The sequence below is a fragment of the Rana temporaria genome, chromosome 11 (assembly GCF_905171775.1).
Source record: "Rana temporaria chromosome 11, aRanTem1.1, whole genome shotgun sequence".
Taxonomy (NCBI): domain Eukaryota; kingdom Metazoa; phylum Chordata; class Amphibia; order Anura; family Ranidae; genus Rana; species Rana temporaria.
In genome coordinates, this window is record NC_053499.1 from 430,406 (window position 1) to 453,185 (window position 22,780).

The window sequence follows — 22,780 nt, forward strand, 5'->3', positions numbered from 1 at the left end:
GTAAGCTCCTCTGTACAGAGACTGATGTGACTGTGGGGGGAGGGGACATTAGAGTGTAAGCTCCTCTGTACAGAGACTGATGTGACTGTGGGGGGAGGGGACATTAGAGTGTAAGCTCCTCTGTACAGAGACTGATGTGATGTGGGGGGGAGGGGACATTAGAGTGTAAGCTCCTCTGTACAGAGACTGATGTGACTGTGGGGGGGAGGGGACATTAAAGTGTAAGCTCCTCTGTACAGAGACTGATGTGGGGGGGGACATTAGAGTGTAAGCTCCTCTGTACAGAGACTGATGTGACTGTGGGGGAGGGGACATTAGAGTGTAAGCTCCTCTGTACAGAGACTGATGTGACTGTGGGGGGGGGAGGGGACATTAGAGTGTAAGCTCCTCTGTACAGAGACTGATGTGATGTGGGGGGAGGGGACATTAGAGTGTAAGCTCCTCTGTACAGAGACTGATGTGATGTGGGGGGAGGGGACATTAGAGTGTAAGCTCCTCTGTACAGAGACTGATGTGACTGTGGGGGGGAGGGGACATTAGAGTGTAAGCTCCTCTGTATAGAGACTGATGTGACTGTGGGGGGGGGGGCATTAGAGTGTAAGCTCCTCTGTACAGAGACTGATGTGACTGTGGGGGGGAGGGGACATTAGAGTGTAAGCTCCTCTGTATAGAGACTGATGTGACTGTGGGGGGGGGGGACATTAGAGTGTAAGCTCCTCTGTACAGAGACTGATGTGACTGTGGGGGAGGGAACATTAGAGTGTAAGCTCCTCTGTACAGAGACTGATGTGATGTGGGGGGAGGGGACATTAGAGTGTAAGCTCCTCTGTACAGAGACTGATGTGACTGTGTGGGGGGGAGGGGACATTAGAGTGTAAGCTCCTCTGTACAGAGACTGATGTGACTGTGGGGGGGAGGGGACATTAGAGTGTAAGCTCCTCTGTACAGAGACTGATGTGATGTGGGGGGGAGGGGACATTAGAGTGTAAGCTCCTCTGTACAGAGACTGATGTGACTGTGGGGGGAGGGGACATTAGAGTGTAAGCTCCTCTGTACAGAGACTGATGTGATGTGTGGGGGGGGGAGGGGACATTAGAGTGTAAGCTCCTCTGTACAGAGACTGATGTGATGTGGGGGGAGGGGACATTAGAGTGTAAGCTCCTCTGTACAGAGACTGATGTGATGTGGGGGGGGGAGGGGACATTAGAGTGTAAGCTCCTCTGTACAGAGAATGATGTGATGTGGGGGAGGGGACATTAGAGTGTAAGCTCCTCTGTACAGAGACTGATGTGACTGTGGGGGGGAGGAGGGGACATTAGAGTGTAAGCTCCTCTGTACAGAGACTGATGTGACTGTGGGGGGGAGGGGACATTAGAGTGTAAGCTCCTCTGTACAGAGACTGATGTGACTGTGGGGGGAGGGGACATTAGAGTGTAAGCTCCTCTGTACAGAGACTGATGTGATGTGGGGGGAGGGGACATTAGAGTGTAAGCTCCTCTGTACAGAGACTGATGTGATGTGGGGGGAGGGGACATTAGAGTGTAAGCTCCTCTGTACAGAGACTGATGTGATGTGGGGGGAGGGGACATTAGAGTGTAAGCTCCTCTGTACAGAGACTGATGTGATGTGGGGGGGAGGGGACATTAGAGTGTAAGCTCCTCTGTACAGAGACTGATGTGACTGTGGGGGGGAGGGGACATTAGAGTGTAAGCTCCTCTCTACAGAGACTGATGTGACTGTGGGGGGGAGGGGACATTAGAGTGTAAGCTCCTCTGTATAGAGACTGATGTGACTGTGGGGGGGGGGGGGCATTAGAGTGTAAGCTCCTCTGTACAGAGACTGATGTGATGTGGGGGGGGGGGAGGGGACATTAGAGTGTAAGCTCCTCTGTACAGAGACTGATGTGATGTGGGGGGAGGGGACATTAGAGTGTAAGCTCCTCTGTACAGAGACTGATGTGACTGTGAGGGGGAGGGGACATTAGAGTGTAAGCTCCTCTGTACAGAGACTGATGTGACTGTGGGGGAGGGAACATTAGAGTGTAAGCTCCTCTGTACAGAGACTGATGTGATTGGCTCAGTGATCTCTGTCAGATATAACATATTTAAATCTAAAATAATAAAACATTGTGATTTGCAGGGGAAGGGTTAATGCGGCGGGGAATAGCGCGGTGGGCGGCGTCCTTCCTGGGCTAATGGTCATGTTTTCTGTTTTCTATTATCTGCTCTTTCATGTACACATTGCACATCAACACATTAGAAATCCTCTATATTTAAATGGCGGTGAAAGTGACATTGTTGCGGCGGCGGCGGCGGAGTAATTATGTGGCCCCATTGAAGTCCCCTCCTGCCTTTCACACACAAGGTGCGGCTCGCAGGTTAAAGCGCGCTTATGTGCGCTCCTCAGATAATAGCGGCGACCCAGATTGAATTCATTAAATTGCTAATTGTGTGATAAAGCGAATTCCCGGCTTTCAGCGCGGCGAATGGAATTACTCAGCGAGGAGATAGAGGAATATTACGGCTCCTTTGTACGGCACATCACTCCTATCAGACTCAGACCTGCGCCGATGGCGGCCGCGGCTAAAATTGTCATCAAACGGGTCTCAACTATCGCATCTTTCTGAAGAGGAAATACAGTGATAATAAAGGAGGAAAACGTGGGGGGTGGGATGGCGGCCCTCGGTGCAGCCTGCATTACTCATATATCAGGTCCGTACCGAGGACATGGAGTCCTATTATATAGTTCATATCGATCTTTCTCAGCGCCCCTCATCTCGCTCACTGCGCCAATTCTTCCCTCCGACTCCCCTTCAGTCTTGCACAGGTGTACGGCTCCTCCTCTTCAGTCTTGCACAGGCAGGGGCGGACTGACAACTCATGGGGGCCCCCGGGCAATAGAAGATTATGGGGCCCCCGGGCTTACAGATGGCCACCACGCCAGGAGGCAGTGCAGAGGCGGGGCAGCTAAAATCTCTGGATTTTCACATCAAAAACATGTCAGTTTCGGACATATCAGGAACAGATGTAAAAAAAACACAGATTTTTACATACTGTCCCTGGTTTTACTGAGCCTGGCAACCCTGATGGGGCCCCCTAGTGGCATGGGGCCCTCGGGCAGTGCCCGAGTGACTCAATTGTCAGTCCGCCCCTGTGCACAGGTGTACCGGCTCCTCCTCTTCAGTCTTGCACAGGTATACGGCTCCTCCTCTTCAGTCTTGCACAGGTGTATGGCTCCTCCCCTTCAGTCTTGCACAGGTGTAAGGCTCCTCCCCTTCAGTCTTGCACAGGTGTACCGGCTCCTCCCCTTCAGTCTTGCACAGGTGTACCGGCTCCTCCCCTTTGGTCTTGCACAGATGTACCGGCTCCTCCCCTTCAGTCTTGCACAGGTGTACCAGCTCCTCCCCTTCAGTCTTGCACAGGTGTACGGCTCCTCCCCTTAAGGCTTGCACAGGTGTACGGCTCCTCCCCTTCAGTCTTGCACAGGTGTATCGGCTCCTCCCCTTCAGTCTTGCACAGGCATACCGGCTCCTCCCCTTCAGTCTTGCACATGTGTACCGGTTCCTCCCCTTCAGTCTTGCACAGGTGTGCGACTCCTCCCCTTCAGTCTTGCACAGGTGTACGGCTCCTCTCCTTCAGTCTTGCACAGGTGTACCAACTCCTCCCTTTCAGTTTTGCACAGGTGTACCGGCTCCTCCCCTTCAGTCTTGCACATGTGTACCGGCGCTTCCCCTCCAGTCTTGCACAGGTGTACCGGCTCCTCCCCTTAAGTCTTGCACAGGTGTACGGCTCCTCCCCTTCAGTCTTTTTACAGGTGTACCGGCTCCTCCCCTTCAGTCTTTCACAGGTGTACCGGCTCCTTTCTTTCAGTCTTGCACAGGTGTACTGGCTCCTCCCCTTCAGTCTTGCACAGGTGTACTGGCTCCTTCCCTTCAGTCTTGCACAGGTTTACGGCTCCTCCCCTTCAGTCTTGCACAGGTGTACTGGCTCCTTCCCTTCAGTCTTGCACAGGTGTAGCGGCTCCTCCCCTTCAGTCTTGCACAGGTGTACTGGCTCCTCCCCTTCAGTCTTGCACAGGTGTACTGGCTCCTTCCCTTCAGTCTTGCACAGGTTTACGGCTCCTCCCCTTCAGTCTTGCACAGGTGTACTGGCTCCTTCCCTTCAGTCTTGCACAGGTGTAGCGGCTCCTCCCCTTCAGTCTTTCACAGGTGTACCGGCTCCTCCCCTTCAGTCTTGCACAGGTGTACTGGCTCCTCCCCTTCAGTCTTGCACAGGTGTACTGGCTCCTTCCCTTCAGTCTTGCACAGGTTTACGGCTCCTCCCCTTCAGTCTTGCACAGGTGTACTGGCTCCTTCCCTTCAGTCTTGCACAGGTGTAGCGGCTCCTCCCCTTCAGTCTTGCACAGGTGTACCGGCTCCTCCCCTTCAGTCTTGCACAGGTGTACCGGCGCCTCCCCTCCAGTCTTGCACAGGTGTACTGGCTCCTCCCCTTCAGTCTTGCACAGGTGTACTGGCTCCTTCCCTTCAGTCTTGCACAGGTGTAGCGGCTCCTCCCCTTCAGTCTTGCACAGGTGTACTGGCGCCTCCCCTCCAGTCTTGCACAGGTGTACCGGCTCCTCCCCTTCAGTCTTGCACAGGTGTACGGCTCCTCCCCTTCAGTCTTGCACAGGTGTACGGCTCCTCCCCTTCAGTCTTGCACAGGTGTACGGCTCCTCCCCTTCAGTCTTGCACAGGTGTACTGGCTCCTTCCCTTCAGTCTTGCACAGGTTTACGGCTCCTCCCCTTCAGTCTTGCACAGGTGTACTGGCTCCTTCCCTTCAGTCTTGCACAGGTGTAGCGGCTCCTCCCCTTCAGTCTTTCACAGGTGTACCGGCTCCTCCCCTTCAGTCTTGCACAGGTGTACTGGCTCCTCCCCTTCAGTCTTGCACAGGTGTACTGGCTCCTTCCCTTCAGTCTTGCACAGGTTTACGGCTCCTCCCCTTCAGTCTTGCACAGGTGTACTGGCTCCTTCCCTTCAGTCTTGCACAGGTGTAGCGGCTCCTCCCCTTCAGTCTTGCACAGGTGTACCGGCTCCTCCCCTTCAGTCTTGCACAGATGTACCGGCGCCTCCCCTCCAGTCTTGCACAGGTGTACTGGCTCCTCCCCTTCAGTCTTGCACAGGTGTACTGGCTCCTTCCCTTCAGTCTTGCACAGGTGTAGCGGCTCCTCCCCTTCAGTCTTGCACAGGTGTACTGGCGCCTCCCCTCCAGTCTTGCACAGGTGTACTGGCTCCTCCCCTCCAGTCTTGCACAGGTGTACTGGCTCCTCCCCTTCAGTCTTGCACAGGTGTACTGGCTCCTTCCCTTCAGTCTTGCACAGGTGTAGCGGCTCCTCCCCTTCAGTCTTGCACAGGTGTACTGGCGCCTCCCCTCCAGTCTTGCACAGGTGTACCGGCTCCTCCCCTTCAGTCTTGCACAGGTGTACGGCTCCTCCCCTTCAGTCTTGCACAGGTGTACGGCTCCTCCCCTTCAGTCTTGCACAGGTGTACGGCTCCTCCCCTTCAGTCTTGCACAGGTGTACGGCTCCTCCCCTTCAGTCTTGCACAGGTGTACGGCTCCTCCCCTTCAGTCTTGCACAGGTGTACTGGCGCCTCCCCTTCAGTCTTGTACAGGTGTACCGGCTCCTCCCCTTCAGTCTTGCACAGGTGTACTGGCTCCTCCCCTTCAGTCTTGCACAGGTGTACGGCTCCTCCCCTTCAGTCTTGCACAGGTGTACGGCTCCTCCCCTTCAGTCTTGCACAGGTGTACTGGCGCCTCCCCTTCAGTCTTGTACAGGTGTACCGGCTCCTCCCCTTCAGTCTTGCACAGGTGTACTGGCTCCTCCCCTTCAGTCTTGCACAGGTGTACAAGCTCCTCCTCTCAGTCTTGCACAGGTGTACCGCCTCCTCCCCTTCAGTTTTGCTCAGGTGTACTGGCGCATCCCCTCCAGTCTTGCACAGGAGTACTGGCTCCTTCCCTTCATTCCTTTACAGATGTATGGATCCTCCCCTTTAGTCTTGCACAGGTGTATGGCTCCTCCCCTTCAGTCTTGCACAGGTGTACCTCCCCTCTCACAGCTAATCCACATAGACATATATATCCCATAATAGATGGCTCCCTAGACAGACACAATAGAACAATGGGATAAAGCCACACCCCAAACGATCTGGTAAAAGTTTACACCAGTCCCAAGTGAGAGAGAACCTTCCTTCTTTCATCACAAACCACACATATAGAACCCGGGATAACGGGAAAGGGAAATGCGATGAGTCTGGTGCGGTTGTACAAAGAGTCGGGTTATTACAGACGCGACTGGGGTTCTCGGTCACCCTGTGCCTCTAATAGACACCGGGTGACTTACACATAGGAGGGGGTGGGGGTGCCAGACAAGGAGTTTCCAGAGCTTTCAAGGTAATCCGAGTTCTACAGGCCCCCCACCAAAAATGACTCCCGTCACACATGGTTATGGTTGGACTGGATGGATTTGTCTTTTTTCAACCTGACTAACTACGTAACTATGTAACTATGTAACTATGTAACTACGTAACTACGTAACTATGTAACTATGTAACTATGTAACTACGTAACTATGTAACTATGTAACTATGTAACTACGTAACTATGTAACTATGTAACTATGTAACTACGTAACTATGTAACTATGTAACTATGTAACTACGTAACTATGTAACTATGTAACTATGTAACTACGTAGTAACATCTTCCCTTTCGGCAGAAGACTAACACAGAGGGAGACCCCAGATGGGTTGACTTTGAAGTTAGTTCGTAGTTGGAGACCCTCCATGGCGGTCCCCACACACATTGTTCCCGAACAGAGCGTTACTCACCCAGCCAACCTCCGCCTCTCTCGTAGAACATTCCCGCCTCTGGGGAGAAGCGTGAACTGCCCCTTCCTCCCTGGAGTCTAAGGCCCAGATTCACAGAGAGCGGGCGCGTACCAATGTACGCCACGCCGACGCAGCACAGAGAGGCAAGCATGGAATTCAGGAAGCCAGGGCTCCCAACGCTGCGTCGGCGTGGCGTAGGTTTCGAAGGCGCAGACCGGCGTAGGTGGAAGTGGGCCTGCCCCATGCAAACCCATGCAAATGAGGCATGACCCCATGCAAATGATGGGCCGAGCGCCAGACAAGTACGTTTAACGAACTGCGCATGCATCGTGACGTGGACGCATCCCCCTGCGCATGCTCACAACCACATCGGGACAACTGCCTAAGATACGCCGGATCACTGCCTACGCCATGAATGTAACCTACGCCCATCCAGACTCGCGTCCAACGTAAAATACGCCGGCTTGTGTTCCCTGGTGCAGACCTGTGCATGTCTGTTGCCGGGTTGCACCTCCTTTATGGGGAATAACTTTACGCCGGACGTACAACTTACGCGCACATCACGTAGCCTGCGTCGGGCGCACGTACGTTTGTGAATCGCCGTATTTTCCTCATTTGCATATTTCAATGGCTGATCAATGGGAGCGCCACCATGCGCCCAGCCTAAATGTGCGCCCACCCTACGCCGGCGTAGGCAAGTTACGTGGGCGGGATTAAGCCTGTTTTTAGGCGTATCTTAGTTTGGGGGTCCGGCGCACAGATACGATGGCGCACATTTGCACTTATGTCGGCGTATCTTGTTCTACGTCGGTGCAAGTGCTTTGTGAATCCGGGCCTAAGTGTCCGGTTTGTCCGCTGCAATGTCACAGTCCCAATAAAAATCGCTGATCGCCGCCATTACTAGTAATAATAAATACATACAAATTCCATAAATTTTGTGCAAACCAATCAATATACGCCGGCAGAGGGCAGGCCCCTGGGTAAGCCGGCAGAGGACAGGCCCCTGGGTAAGCCGGCAGAGGACAGGCCCCTGGGTAAGCCGGCAGAGGACAGGCCCCTGGGTAAGCCGGCAGAGGACAGGCCCCTGGGTAAGCCGGCAGAGGGCAGGCCCCTGGGTAATCCGGCAGAGAACAGGCCTCTGGGTAAGCCGGCAGAGGGCAGGTCCCTGGGTAAGCCGGCAGAGGACAGGCCCTTGGGTAAGCCGGCAGAGGACAGGCCCCTGGGTAATCCGGCAGAGGACAGGCCCCTGGGTAAGCCGGCAGAGGGCAGGCCCCCGGGTGAGCAAAAAATGGCCTGGTGATGAAGGGGGGTAAACCTTCCGGGGCTGAAGTGGTTAAAGAATTTGTGAGGGAGCTTGAGCACCCCCAAGCTCCTATATGGCACCACCCCTGAATCCGGGGACAAAACCGGGGACAGACTTGGCCCAGGGACAGTGTCCTCAGTCTGGTCACTGTCCCCAAAAAACAGGGATGTCTGGTCACCCTAAATGGAGGAAATAGACACCCCTCTTTTACACAGTCTTATAGGGGAACATGCACAGCTGAGGCAGTCAATCAACTGCTGTGTGCTGCAGGGGGGAGGGGCCATCTCCCAGGATTGTCTGGTATAGGCATAGACTGTCAGGAGTGACTGCTGCCGACAACAGAGGAATGGGAGTGCAGAAATCACATTTGCTTTGGACTGAGGCAAGGACACACTATAGAGGGATGTGCCTTGTTCATTATTAGGTTTCACACACAACCATGACCGGTTCTCTTTACAGGCCGTGATTTCCAGCGATCCCCCCGCCCCCCGTCTCTGCCGGTCCCGTCTGATGGCCGGGAATACGCCATTATATTTACCATTTTTTTTTCTCCCCAGAAAAGAGAGATTGTTTTCTAAACACTCCTCGCCGCGCCGCGACATTAAAAACTTGTTTTCCGTCTTCCATCCCCTTCGGCTTTTCTTAAATCACATTGTTATCGGCCCGCTTTGAAATGTAAAAACGGCGCAGCTTCAAACAATTATTCCGACGGTCAAAGGCGCCGGGGAATGCAATCAGTCGGCTACGCAATCTTACATGTGTCGGGGAACGCGGCGTCCGCCGCGCCGCACGCTCCTTCCATAGGCAGAAAACAAAGCATGAAATTGCGTTTTTCTGTGACGCCGAGTAAACGGAATGTTAAGATTTATGTTTTTTCTGCACACAACAAAATTCTTTTCTTCTTTTTTATTTTTACAGAGAAGATGTTATGGGGGTCGGAGGGGGCCGGAGGGGGCGAAGGGGGACAGAGGGAGGGCCGGAGGGGGAGGAGGGGGATGAAGGGGGCCATAGGGGGCGGAGGGGGAAAGGGGGTCGGACGGGGGTGGAGGGGGCGGAGGGGGTGAAGGGGGCCAGAGGGTAGGGTGACCACGTGTCCCCGATTGCCCGGGACAGTCCCGCATTTTGCAGGTCTGTCCCGGGCACATTCATTCCAGGACAATACAGTGTCCCGGAATGAAACTGACACAGCCACCCCCCCCCCGGGCCAATCTGATGCCCCCAAAAATGGCCGCCACATCACCGCTTTACTCACTGACAGTACTTGTCCTGGTCGGGAATGCCTGGAGGAGCACAGTCCCCGCCCCCTGCTTGTGATTGGAGAAATCATAAATCCCGCCTCTTGTGTCCAATCACTGTGCTGTGATTCGTTACACCACAAGCGGATTCCCTGAATGGTAGTTTGGAAATGTGATCACCCTACCAGAGGGGGGCCGAAGGGGGTGAAGGGGGCCAGAGGGGGGGGCGGAGGGGAGGCAGAGGGGGGTGAAGGGGGTTGGAGGGGGGTCAGAGGGGGAGGCGGAGGAAGCAGAGGGGTTAAAGGAGGCCTGAGGGGGCCGAGGGGGGTGAAGGGGGTCTGAATGGTGGAGGGGGGTAAAGGGGGTTGGAGGGGGTGAAGGGGGTTGGAGGGGGGTGAAGGGTGTCGGAGGGGGAGGCGGAGGGAGCAGAGGGGTTGAAGGAGGCCAGAGGGGGCAGAGGGGGTGAAGGGGGCCGAGGGGGGTGAAGGGGGTCTGAATAGCGGAGGGGGGTAATGGGGGTTGGAGGGGGTGAAGGGGGTTGGAGGGGGGTCAGAGGGGGGTGAAGGGTGTCGGACTGGGAGGCGGAGGGAGCAGAGGGGTTGAAGGAGGCCAGAGGGGGCGGAGGGGGTGAAGGGGGTCAGAGGGGGGCCTGAGGGGGCCGAGGGGGGTGAAGGGGGTCTGAATAGCGGAGGGGGGTAAAGGAGGCCAGAGGGGTGCCCCCCATTCCTGAACTAGACCAGATCACACCCCTATCAATGGGGGGCGCCAAAGCCCCACCCCATGCAAGGCACCCTGACTCAACGTTGAGAGACAGGAGGGGCCTCTTCCCCACATCCTGTCCCCCCAAAAGAATGGGGGAGTCCGTGAGGGGCTTATAGGAGGTAGAATATTACCCCTTATCACTCATCCCCCCAAAACTAAAATGTGAAGAAATTCCCCCCCCCCCCCAAGTCTTCTAATTACATAAATAATAAAAGCAATAAAAAAATCAATAATATTCCCAGTTGTAAATCCATCATCAATCACACCACCAAGAAATGTCAATTCTTCATCGATGATGTCATCCAGAGATGGAAATCCGTCATCAATGACATCATTCACTAACAGAGATCCATTGTTATCAGATTGTCCAGCATTGTAAATCCATCGTTCATCTAGTTGTAAACCTAAATCTGCCCCCTTAATCCATGCACTCGGCTCCTAACCTGCATGTGGGGCGCCGGACGCATGGATTATAATGTTTTTTTTTTTTATCATTTAAACACATGATTAGATCCAGAGGCTTTAATTGGCTTAAAAAAAGGGTGGGCTTGGGGCGCAGAGCACTGAGCCCTGAGCCCACCCAGTTGTGTAACAATAGTGAATTAATATTTACTATTGTCTTTCTGCTTCTCCTCCCGGTCAATCAGGAAGCGGGTCCTGAGACCCTTATTGGCTGAGAGTCCCAATCCCTGATTGGCCGGGAGGAGAAGCAACCGCCTGAATTCGGGAGGAGGAGACGCAGGCCTGGATGAGGTAAGTGTGGGGCTGGCAGGGGGCCTAATGGGTCAATCGATCAAGTGAGCGACGGGGGGAGCGGCGATCGATCGAGCGACGGGGCTGGGGGGGTGGTTGGCTTGCTGGGGGAAAGGGGGGAGTGGCTAGCTGGGTGGGAGCCACAGGCCACACCCTCAAGAAAATAATGCGTCAGCTGCCACTACTGCTGCATGCATTGGACAGCCCATGGGCTTCCCTACGCATGACAAACTCGCCAAAGAAGCTCCTTCACTTTTTTGGACTTTACGCATTTCTTACCACATGTTTTGACGCGCTTGTTTCGTGTTTTGAAGCGTTTGTTGCGTGTTTCTTACCACATGTTTTGACGCGTTTGTTGCGTGTTTTGACGCGTTTTTTTGCGTGTTTCTTACCACATGTTTTGACGCGTTTGTTGCGTGTTTTAACGCTTATGCTGCGTGTTTTGACGCGTTTGTTGCGTGTTTTGACGCGTATGTTGTGTGTTTTGATGCGTATGTTGCGTGTTTTGACGCGCTTGTTGCGTGTTTTGAACCGTTTGTTGCGTGTTTCTTACCACATGTTTTGACGCGTTTGTTGCGTGTTTTAACGCTTATGCTGCATGTTTTGACGCGTTTGTTGCATGTTTTGAGGCGCTTGTTGCGTGTTTTAACGCGCTTGTTGCGTGTTTCTTACCATGTGTTTTGACGCGTTTGTTACGTGTTTTAATGCTTATGCTGCGTGTTTTGACGCGTATGTTCCATGTTTTGACACGTATGTTCCATGTTTTGACGTGTATGTTGTGTGTTTTGATGCGTTTGTTGCGTGTTTTGATGCGTATGTTGCGTGTTTTGATGCGTATGTTGCGTGTTTTGATGCGTTTGTTGCGTGTTTTGATGCCCGCAAAAATGTGTGCCTGCTTGCCGCATTTGGGGCGCCATTAACAATGAATGGGGCAGCCAATGTGCTGCGGGTTTTCACTTGATCTGTGAGCGCGCTCGAAAAAAAATGTGCACTTTTGCGCTTGTCCACGGAACGCTTAGATGCGAGTTGCGCCTAATCTAAGAAATCGGCCTTTTCCCGAATACAGGAAGGGAATCTTATTAGAATGAACTGTAAATAAACGGCGATGTTTCCGCTACATAAGGCGCTCTGATGAATGGCGGTTTTCCCCGGCGTTCACGCATAATCTAGCTTCCGACACAATGTCACTTCCTATCACACACGCCATTGTGCGCGGCCGCCATTAGTGACACCGCGCTTGGCTCGGAGGGGTAATGAGGTGTGCGCAATAAGCGGGTCGGATAACAGGAAATTGTACCAGAAAGCGTCTCACGGGCGCCGACCACAAATTCCGCCAGTGACAAACAACGCCGCTCCGCGGGATAACGAGCGCCATTAACACTTAGGATCCGTCGTATTAACGGCGATACTTTGTGTCTGGAGATTGAAATGCGGAGATGAAGCCGCGGAAACACAATTGTAATTATTGTTATAGACATAAAATTAATAGAGATAATAAACGCCGCGCAGGGATTCCTCTCTATAACACACAGATTGGAGGAGACTCCGAGGAGACTCCGAGGGGACTCCGAGGGGACAACTTGGAGGACTTTCTTCTGATAAAGGAAATTAATTATCGCCCATTTCTCTAATAATGAAATGACTGAGCGCTTTTATGCGAATGTCGGGTTCTTCATCTAATGACGGCTTCCTGGATAGAAATCTGTGATTAGAACTCATTGGGGTAGATTCAGGTACCTTTTGCGGCGGCGTATCTCCAGATACGCCGCCGTAATTTGAATTCCGCACCCGCGTAGCGTTACGCCGATTCACAAAGTCAGTTACGCTGAAAAAATAGGCTTCCTCCACCGACGTAACTTGATTGCGGCGGCGTATAATTGTGTGCAATATAACTTTGGCCGCTAGGGGCGCTTCCGTTGTTGTCGGCGTAGAATATGCAAATTTCCTAGATACGCCGATTCACAAACGTATGTGCGCCCGCCGTTCGTTTTTTACGTCGTTTGCGTTAAGGCTCTTTCGGCGTAAGGAGGAGGCGCAGCCAATGTTAAGTATGGTCGTCGTTCCCGCGTCGCGATTTGAACATTTTACGTCGTTTGCGTAAGTCGTCCGTGAATAGCGCTGGACGCCATTTAAGTTCACGTCGAAACCAATGACGTCCTTGCGACGTCATTTACCGCAATGCACGTCGGGAAATCTTAGGGACGGCGCATGCGCAGTATGTTCGGCGCGGGAACGCGCCTAATTTAAATGATCCACGCCCCCTACCCGGATCATTTGAATTAGGCGGGCTTGCGCCGGGGGATTTACGATACGCCGCCGCAACTTATGGAGCAAGTGCTTTGTGAATACAGCGCTTTCTCCTGTAAGTTATGGCGGCGTAGCGTAAGTTATGGCGGCGCCGTAAAAGGTGCGCGCCCCTACCTTAATCTACCCCACTGTCTGTAGAATGATGACAGGTCTGACGGACTCGATCTTTTATGTCATTGACCAGACGATGTAGAAAGCCCCCCCCTCCCCCCTCACATCACAATGCAAACCCCCAATCTGCCACCATCCTTCCAACGCCGCGGCAAGACAATATCTGCGCCGCCTCCGCCGCGTCATTGTGCTCCGGTTGATAACAGGTGTAAACACTTTGCATTAAAAAGGACTAATTTAATCTGCATATGCAAATGGCCGGCGCTTTGTAAAGGAGACGCCGGCGCGGAATTGGCAGCCCAATTTAGAAAGCGCGGCGAAAAAAGAAAAGAAAAGAAAAAAAGGAAAATAACGCAAAACGCGAAGTTGGATTATTAAGAGAGGAATTGTCTTCGGCGGAGAATTGTCGGCCACAATGGAACGTGAACCGCCGAGAGAATACCGCTTAATTTTTCACGACAAACGCTCGGGGGCGCGAAGAATGGTTAATTATCGCCGGAAAAGGCGCCCGTGACGTGTTTTTTTAAACAGCTGTAGGTTATATCCTCTTAAGACGAAAGAAAACCTCATTCACGAAAATTCAGAAGGAGATAAAACAACAGCACCTGCCGCACAAAAACAAGACGGTCTAAATCCGTCCGCCGCCGCCGCGCACAATTACTGTGAAGTGTCTGGACACCATTGTTCCCGCCCCATTCTTTCCTGAATAGACATGGCAAATAACTTTCCCCTGCAGCTGCAGCTCCTCAATTGTACGACGGGAAGGCTGGCGCCGCGCCAACGCTCCGCGAACTCGAGTGCCACCCGAAGACACACGATATTGATTTGCAATCGAACATAATAGGGCCATCAGCTTAATTATTACGGGTGGGGGGAGGGGGGGCCTAGATATTTCATATTTATATTTCTGAGCGATGAATGGCGGCGGTTAAATACGGGAATTTCCATAATGGCGGCGGCAAAGTGCCCCCGGGTGATTGCCCCTCTCTTGGCATTCAAAGGCCTTTAAGAGACAATCAGAGATTCTTTTCAGGTTCCGACATCCGAGTGTCATTTTCCCTCCAAACGCGGCTGACAATGGCGAGGAAATGCGAACATTATTATCTCATGGCAACAAACGCAGAAAAAAAAAAAAAGTTCTATAAAAGGGGCGGAACATTTCCGAGAGGAAATCAAACGCTCGCTTCTCTCATTCCGACCCCTCCGGCCCCCCCCGTGATCATTAACCACTTCCATACCGCGCCTATTCTGAAACTCCTCCTACTTATAAAAAAATCATAATTTATTTGCTACAAAATTACTCAGAACCCCCAAACACTATGGCCCAGATTCTCAGAAAAACGCCTATCTTTAGGCGGGCGTAGCGTATCTCAGATACACTACGCCGCCGTAACTTAGAGCGGCAGGTCCCGTATTCAGAAACATCTTCCGCTCTAAGTTACGGCGGCGTAGTGTATCTGATAACGCGTAAGCCCGTCTAATTCAAACTAGGCTGGTAGGGGGCGTGTTGTATGTAAATGTTATGTGACCCCACGTAAATGACGCTTTTATCGAACGGCGCATTCGCGCGCATGCTCAGTATCATGTCGAATTTTCAAATTAAATTGCGCCCGCTCAATGCCTAGTCGACGTGAATGTAACTTACGTCCAACCCAATTAACGGACGACTTACGCAAACGACGTAAAACGTGAAAAATTTGGCGCTGTTCCGACATCCATACCTAACATTGGTACGCCTCATGTACGCCTCATAGAGCAGGGGTATCTTTACGCCCAAAAATGCCTTACGGAAACGACGTAAAAAAAAAATGCGCCGGGCGCACGTACGTTTGAGAATCGGCGTAACTAGCTCATTACCATATTCGACGCGTAAGTCGACGGAAGCGCCACCTAGCGACCCATTGAGAAAATGCAGTGCACTCCGCGCATGCACAGTAGGAAAAACGGCTGTGAAGCCACCAGGCTTTACTGATAGTTTCCTTTATCCAAGATGGTGGTCAGGGGAGGGCTGGACCGGGAGGCAGGGTGGCAATTGCCTCCCAGGCCGCCCCAACTTATGTTCCAAATGCCCGCTACCATTTTATTTTTTAATCTGGTCTTGGAAGTCGGGCCGACCACTAGCTGTTGCATTCCAGGAGTTGTAGTCCACGCTCAAGCTCCCGGTGGGTGGAAAACAGAGGAGCGCAGAGGAAACTGGGACTGGATTCTTGCAAGCAGGCAGAGGCAGGGCATGCCAGGGAGTCGGGACGTAGGTCTGCAGGGCTAAGCGCTGGCTGCCTGCAACTTGACCCCAGGACCAGGAGCATTACCCCCCCCCCCCAGGAGGCCGTGGCGTGCAAGGACCTGCTAACCTGAGATCACTGAGGTGAGAGACCCTGAAACCCCTAGCTGACCCCCGTCCCGTCCCCCCATACACCCCATGTAACCTGTCCCAGTGATCAGGCTGCATTGATGGGCACTGGTAAGGCTGCATTGAAAAACCAGATGGGCCATGGATGGTGAGCTGATTCGGCGGTTCAATGACTGGACTTGCCCCCCAGGCCTAAGGCTGCCAGCCCTCCCCTGATGGTGGTGCCAACACCTGAGAGCCGATTCAAGAATTGGTTTGGTTGAGGACACGGCGGGATCCCTGGCCACTGCCTCAATGTTCTCTGTACAGCGCTGCGGTGTATGTCAGAGCTATAGAAATGTATAATAGTGTGTGACTGTGGGGGGGAGGGGCGGTGACGGCGGACGCCCAGCCGTTGCCAAATGATTGAATTATTTTATACAAAGCTTCTCTTGTGTTTTATTATCTGCACTATAAAGTCTCCATTTCATCTCCATCTCCAACATATAAACTTTTATTGATGTTTTTTAATTCTCCTTTAATCTCGGGGATGAGAGAGATAAACGAGGACGCTCAATCTTCCGTCACATGACGGCCGCCGCCATTGGGTCTTCAGAAGTCTCTTGAGATCTTCCATGTGGATCAGGATAAGCCAACTTTCTATTTACATTCCAATCTGTCCGATGGTGAGACGGCCAACCGGGATCATCAATACGGCGAGGTGGGGGGGGGGGAGGGGCGCGATATTGTTTTAGTTGTGTAATTGTATCACTGAGTGAATATCCGTTTCCGTTCTCAGATTGTCGGCTCGTGTTTATATTGTACAGATAAACGGGAAAGAAATCTTCAGATAAAATATTCCACCAAAATTCCCACAAATATCACCGACTTCTATGATTATCATGAGACTTCCTACAAGGTTACAGGTTAGGGATTCCCATTGAAGAATATGGCTAGGACTCAGGAATTGGAACAGGGACCTCCCCCAAAGGTCAAAGGGTTAGGGTTAGTCTTAGGGGTTAGGGTTGGGGTTAGGGTTTAGGGTTAGGGTTTATGGTTAGGGTTAGGGGGTTAGGGTTAGGGTTGGGGTTAGGGTTAGGGTTTAGGGTTAGTGTTAGGGGTTAGGGTTTAGGGTTAGGGTTGGGGTTAGGGTTTAGGGTTAGGGTTGGGGTTTAGGGTTAGGGTTAGGGTTAGGGTTTAGGGTTAGGTTTGGGGTTTATGGTTAGGGGTTAGGGTTAGGGTTGGGGTAAGGGTTAAGGGTTTAGGGGTAGGGGTTATGGTTGGGGTTAGGGTTTAGGGTTAGGGGTTAGGGTTGGGGTTTATGGTTAGGGGTTAGGGTTGGGGTTAGACCCCATTCACACCTAGGCGTTTTTACGCCTGTAGCGCTACGCCGCTGCCGCCAGAGGGCTGAAAACAGATGTCCCTCTATGGAGATGGTTCACATCTCCATGCCGAACGCCGGACGCCTGTCGCCTGCCGCGTGAAAAAAGGTCCCGGACCTTTTTTTCAGGCGTCTTTGAGCGTTCGGCTAGGAGATGGCAATCATCTCCATAGAGGGGGTCATCTTGGGGCACATCTAGGCGGACAATACCGGCGTTTTGTCGCCGCAAATCGCGGTACAAATCGCCGCTATTTTTACCGCGATTTGCGGCGACAAAACGCCGCGATTTCGTCCGCCTAGATGTGAATGCAGCCTTAGGGTTAGGGGTTAGGGTTAGGGGTTATGGTTAGGGGTTAGGGTTGGGTTTAGGGTTGGGGTTGTGGTTAGGGTTGGGGTTAGGGTTTCCCATTGAAGAATATGGCTAGGACTCAGGAATTGGAACAGGGACCTCCCCCAAAGGTGGGTTCCCAGAGGTCAAAGGTCACAGGGCGTGGCTGACCCACCCCCCACCAAAGTGTACCGCCTACCCCAACTAAGTCGGGGAATGAACAAGTCGGGGAAAGCGTCTTGCGCACGCACAAGTGATGTCACCGCTCTCTAGTGATTGGATAGGCTGCATTCTCAGTGATGTCACCGCTCTCTAGTGATTGGATAGGCTGCATTCTCAGTGATGTCACCGCTCTCTAGTGATTGGATAGGCTGCATTCTCAGTGATGTCACCGCTCTCTAGTGATTGGATAGGCTGCATTCTCAGTGATGTCATCGCTCTCTAGTGATTGGATAGGACGCATTCTCAGTGATGTCGCCGCTCTCTAGTGATTGGATAGGCTGCATTCTCAGTGATGTCACCGCTCTCTAGTGATTGGATAGGCTGCATTCTCAGTGATGTCATCGCTCTCTAGTGATTGGATAGGACGCATTCTCAGTGATGTCATCGCTCTCTAGTGATTGGATAGGCTGCATTCTCAGTGATGTCACTGCTCTCTAGTGATTGGATAGGACGCATTCTCAGTGATGTCACCGCTCTCTAGTGATTGGATAGGCTGCATTCTCAGTGATGTCACCGCTCTCTAGTGATTGGATAGGCTGCATTCTCAGTGATGTCACCGCTCTCTAGTGAAGGGATAGGCTGCATTCTCAGTGATGTCACCGCTCTCTAGTGATTGGATAGGCTGCATTCTCAGTGATGTCATCGCTCTCTAGTGATTGGATAGGCTGCATTCTCAGTGATGTCACTGCTCTCTAGTGATTGGATAGGCTGCATTCTCAGTGATGTCACCGCTCTCTAGTGATTGGATAGGCTGCATTCTCAGTGATGTCACCGCTCTCTAGTGATTGGATAGGCTGTATTCTTAGTGATGTCACTGCTCTCTAGTGATTGGATAGGACGCATTCTCAGTGATGTCACCGCTCTCTAGTGATTGGATAGGCTGCATTCTCAGTGATGTCACCGCTCTCTAGTGATTGGATAGGCTGCATTCTCAGTGATGTCACCGCCCTCTAGTGATTGGATAGGCTGCATTCTCAGTGATGTCACCGCTCTCTAGTGATTGGATAGGCTGCATTCTCAGTGATGTCACCGCTCTCTAGTGATTGGATAGGCTGCATTCTCAGTGATGTCACCGCCCTCTAGTGATTGGATAGGCTGCATTCTCAGTGATGTCACCGCTCTCTAGTGAATGGATAGGCTGCATTCTCAGTGATGTCACCGCTCTCTAGTGATTGGATAGGCTGCATTCTCAGTGATGTCACCGCTCTCTAGTGATTGGATAGGCTGCATTCTCAGTGATGTCACCGCTCTCTAGTGATTGGATAGGCTGCATTCTCAGTGATGTCACCGCTCTCTAGTGATTGGATAGGACACATTCTCAGTGATGTCATCGCTCTCTAGTGATTGGATAGGACGCATTCTCAGTGATGTCACCGCTCTCTAGTGATTGGATAGGACACATTCTCAGTGATGTCATCGCTCTCTAGTGATTGGATAGGCTGCATTCTCAGTGATGTCATCGCTCTCTAGTGATTGGATAGGCTGCATTCTCAGTGATGTCACCGCTCTCTAGTGATTGGATAGGCTGTATTCTTAGTGATGTCACTGCTCTCTAGTGATTGGATAGGACGCATTCTCAGTGATGTCACCGCTCTCTAGTGATTGGATAGGCTGCATTCTCAGTGATGTCACTGCTCTCTAGTGATTGGATAGGCTGCATTCTCAGTGATGTCATCGCTCTCTAGTGATTGGATAGGCTGCATTCTCAGTGATGTCAACGCTCTCTAGTGATTGGATAGGCTGCGTTCTCAGTGATGTCATCGCTCTCTAGTGATTGGATAGGCTGCATTCTCAGTGATGTCACCGCTCTCTAGTGATTGGATAGGCTGCATTCTCTGTGATGTCACTGCTCTCTAGTGATTGGATAGGCTGCATTCTCAGTGATGTCACCGCTCTCTAGTGATTGGATAGGCTGCATTCTCAGTGATGTCATTGCTCTCTAGTGATGGGATAGGCTGCATTCTCAGTGATGTCACCGCTCTCTAGTGATTGGATAGGCTGCATTCTCAGTGATGTCACCGCTCTCTAGTGATTGGATAGGCTGCATTCTCAGTGATGTCACCGCTCTCTAGTGATTGGATAGGCTGCATTCTCAGTGATGTCACCGCCCTCTAGTGATTGGATAGGCTGCATTCTCAGTGATGTCACCGCTCTCTAGTGATTGGATAGGCTGCATTCTCAGTGATGTCACCGCTCTCTAGTGATTGGATAGGCTGCATTCTCAGTGATGTCACCGCCCTCTAGTGATTGGATAGGCTGCATTCTCAGTGATGTCACCGCTCTCTAGTGAATGGATAGGCTGCATTCTCAGTGATGTCACCGCTCTCTAGTGATTGGATAGGCTGCATTCTCAGTGATGTCACCGCTCTCTAGTGATTGGATAGGCTGCATTCTCAGTGATGTCACCGCTCTCTAGTGATTGGATAGGCTGCATTCTCAGTGATGTCACCGCTCTCTAGTGATTGGATAGGACACATTCTCAGTGATGTCATCGCTCTCTAGTGATTGGATAGGACGCATTCTCAGTGATGTCACCGCTCTCTAGTGATTGGATAGGACACATTCTCAGTGATGTCATCGCTCTCTAGTGATTGGATAGGCTGCATTCTCAGTGATGTCATCGCTCTCTAGTGATTGGATAGGCTGCATTCTCAGTGATGTCACCGCTCTCTAGTGATTGGATAGGCTGTATTCTTAGTGATGTCACTGCTCTCTAGTGATTGGATAGGACGCATTCTCAGTGATGTCACCGCTCTCTAGTGATTGGATAGGCTGCATTCTCAGTGATGTCACTGCTCTCTAGTGATTGGATAGGCTGCATTCTCAGTGATGTCATCGCTCTCTAGTGATTGGATAGGCTGCATTCTCAGTGATGTCAACGCTCTCTAGTGATTGGATAGGCTGCGTTCTCAGTGATGTCATCGCTCTCTAGTGATTGGATAGGCTGCATTCTCAGTGATGTCACCGCTCTCTAGTGATTGGATAGGCTGCATTCTCTGTGATGTCACTGCTCTCTAGTGATTGGATAGGCTGCATTCTCAGTGATGTCACCGCTCTCTAGTGATTGGATAGGCTGCATTCTCAGTGATGTCATTGCTCTCTAGTGATGGGATAGGCTGCATTCTCAGTGATGTCACCGCTCTCTAGTGATTGGATAGGCTGCATTCTCAGTGATGTCACCGCTCTCTAGTGATTGGATAGGCTGCATTCTCAGTGATGTCATCGCTCTCTAGTGATTGGATAGGCTGCATTCTCAGTGATGTCACCGCTCTCTAGTGATTGGATAGGCTGCATTCTCAGTGATGTCACCGCTCTCTAGTGATTGGATAGGCTGCATTCTCAGTGATGTCATCACTCTCTAGTGATTGGATAGGGTGCATTCTCAGTGATGTCACCGCTCTCTAGTGATTGGATAGGCTGAAAGGACAACCATAGGCTTCTGTATGATAGTCTGAGTACCAAAACCATTTACTATCTAATGCACAAGACCCACAAAGTAAACAGAACCTTCCTTTACCTGACATGGACAACTCTGTGAATTTGGGAGCAGTGCAGCATTGTTGTCAGCCTATCAGAGGAAGCTCCATTAGGACTTTACTGGCAGGAGCTCCATCTAGTGGCCACAATTCGATATTATCCTAAAATCCCTCAATCAGGAAAATATCACATTATGGCCACTAGATGGAGCTGATCACCATAGGATATAAACATATAAGGTATTATTCGTGATGTCTGTGTGATTTGCTGACACATTCACATTCATTTTTATAAATTCGTGTTGTAGCTCGCCATTTTTTTGTTTTTTAGTGAGAGGGCGCTGTTCTAGGCCAAATATGGATGACTTTTCTACATAATACTAATATGTCAATTTTTATAACGCCAATAAAATATGAACTCTTCTTGGGATGTTACATGACGCCTGCTCACCGACTTCTCAAAGTCTTCATACAAGTGATGTCTCATCGGCCATAAATCATCCATCACAATGACAGGACGTCGCATGTCCCTCTCATAACTCAGCGAACGTCGGAGCTCGCCACTTTGTCACCGCCATACGGAGCTGTGTGACCCGATGATATAATGAATGATTTATTTTCCTGCGGATCGAATCCATTCAGACTGGCGGCAGATTTACGGTTTGACACTTGTCAGTTTGGCAGAACGGCAGCCATTTATAATTCCGATCCGAAGTGGCAGATAAAGTAACATTGTGCGGATTTTATTCATAATAGGCGCAACAAACTTTCCTCTAAGTACTCATCAGCTGGAAGTACTCGTCCTTTACGGGGGGGGGGGGGCTAACGGTGCGTCCCCCAAAAAGATCCGGTCACCAATGCAACCTAATAAAAGAAAGAAAGAAAGAAAAATAACGAGATACGAAAAACCGATCAACTTTGATTTATTAGAAATATACGAGGGCCGAAAGTAATCCAAGAGTGGGCCGAACTTTTATATTAACTTACATAGGCCGTTCAATTTTCACATGTGTGTGGAGCAACTCTTCCTCTATAGTATCTCTTCCTCTTTCATATCTCTTCCTCTATAGTAACTCTTGCTCTATAGTAACTCTTCCTCTATAGTAACTCTTCCTCTATAGTATCTCTTCCTCTATCATATCTCTTCCTCTATAGTATCTCTTCCTCTATAGAGACTCTTCCTCTATAGTAACTCTTCCTCTATAGTAACTCTTCCTCTATAGTATCTCTTCCTCTATCATATCTCTTCCTCTATAGTAACTCTTCCTCTATAGTAACTCTTCCTCTATCATATCTCTTCCTCTATAGTATCTCTTCCTCTATAGTATCTCTTCCTCTATAGAAACTCTTCCTCTATAGTATCTCTTCCTCTATAGTAACTCTTCCTCTATAGTATCTCTTCCTCTATAGTGACTCTTCCTCTATAGTATCTCTTCCTCTATAGTGACTCTTCCTCTATAGTATCTCTTACTCTATAGTATATCTTCCTCTATAGTAACTCTTCCTCTATAGTAACTCTTCCTCTATAGTATCTCTTCCTCTATCATATCTCTTCCTCTATAGTAACTCTTCCTCTATAGTAACTCTTCCTCTATAGTATCTCTTCCTCTATCATATCTCTTCCTCTATAGTATCTCTTCCTCTATAGAGACTCTTCCTCTATAGTAACTCTTCCTCTATAGTAACTCTTCCTCTATAGTATCTCTTCCT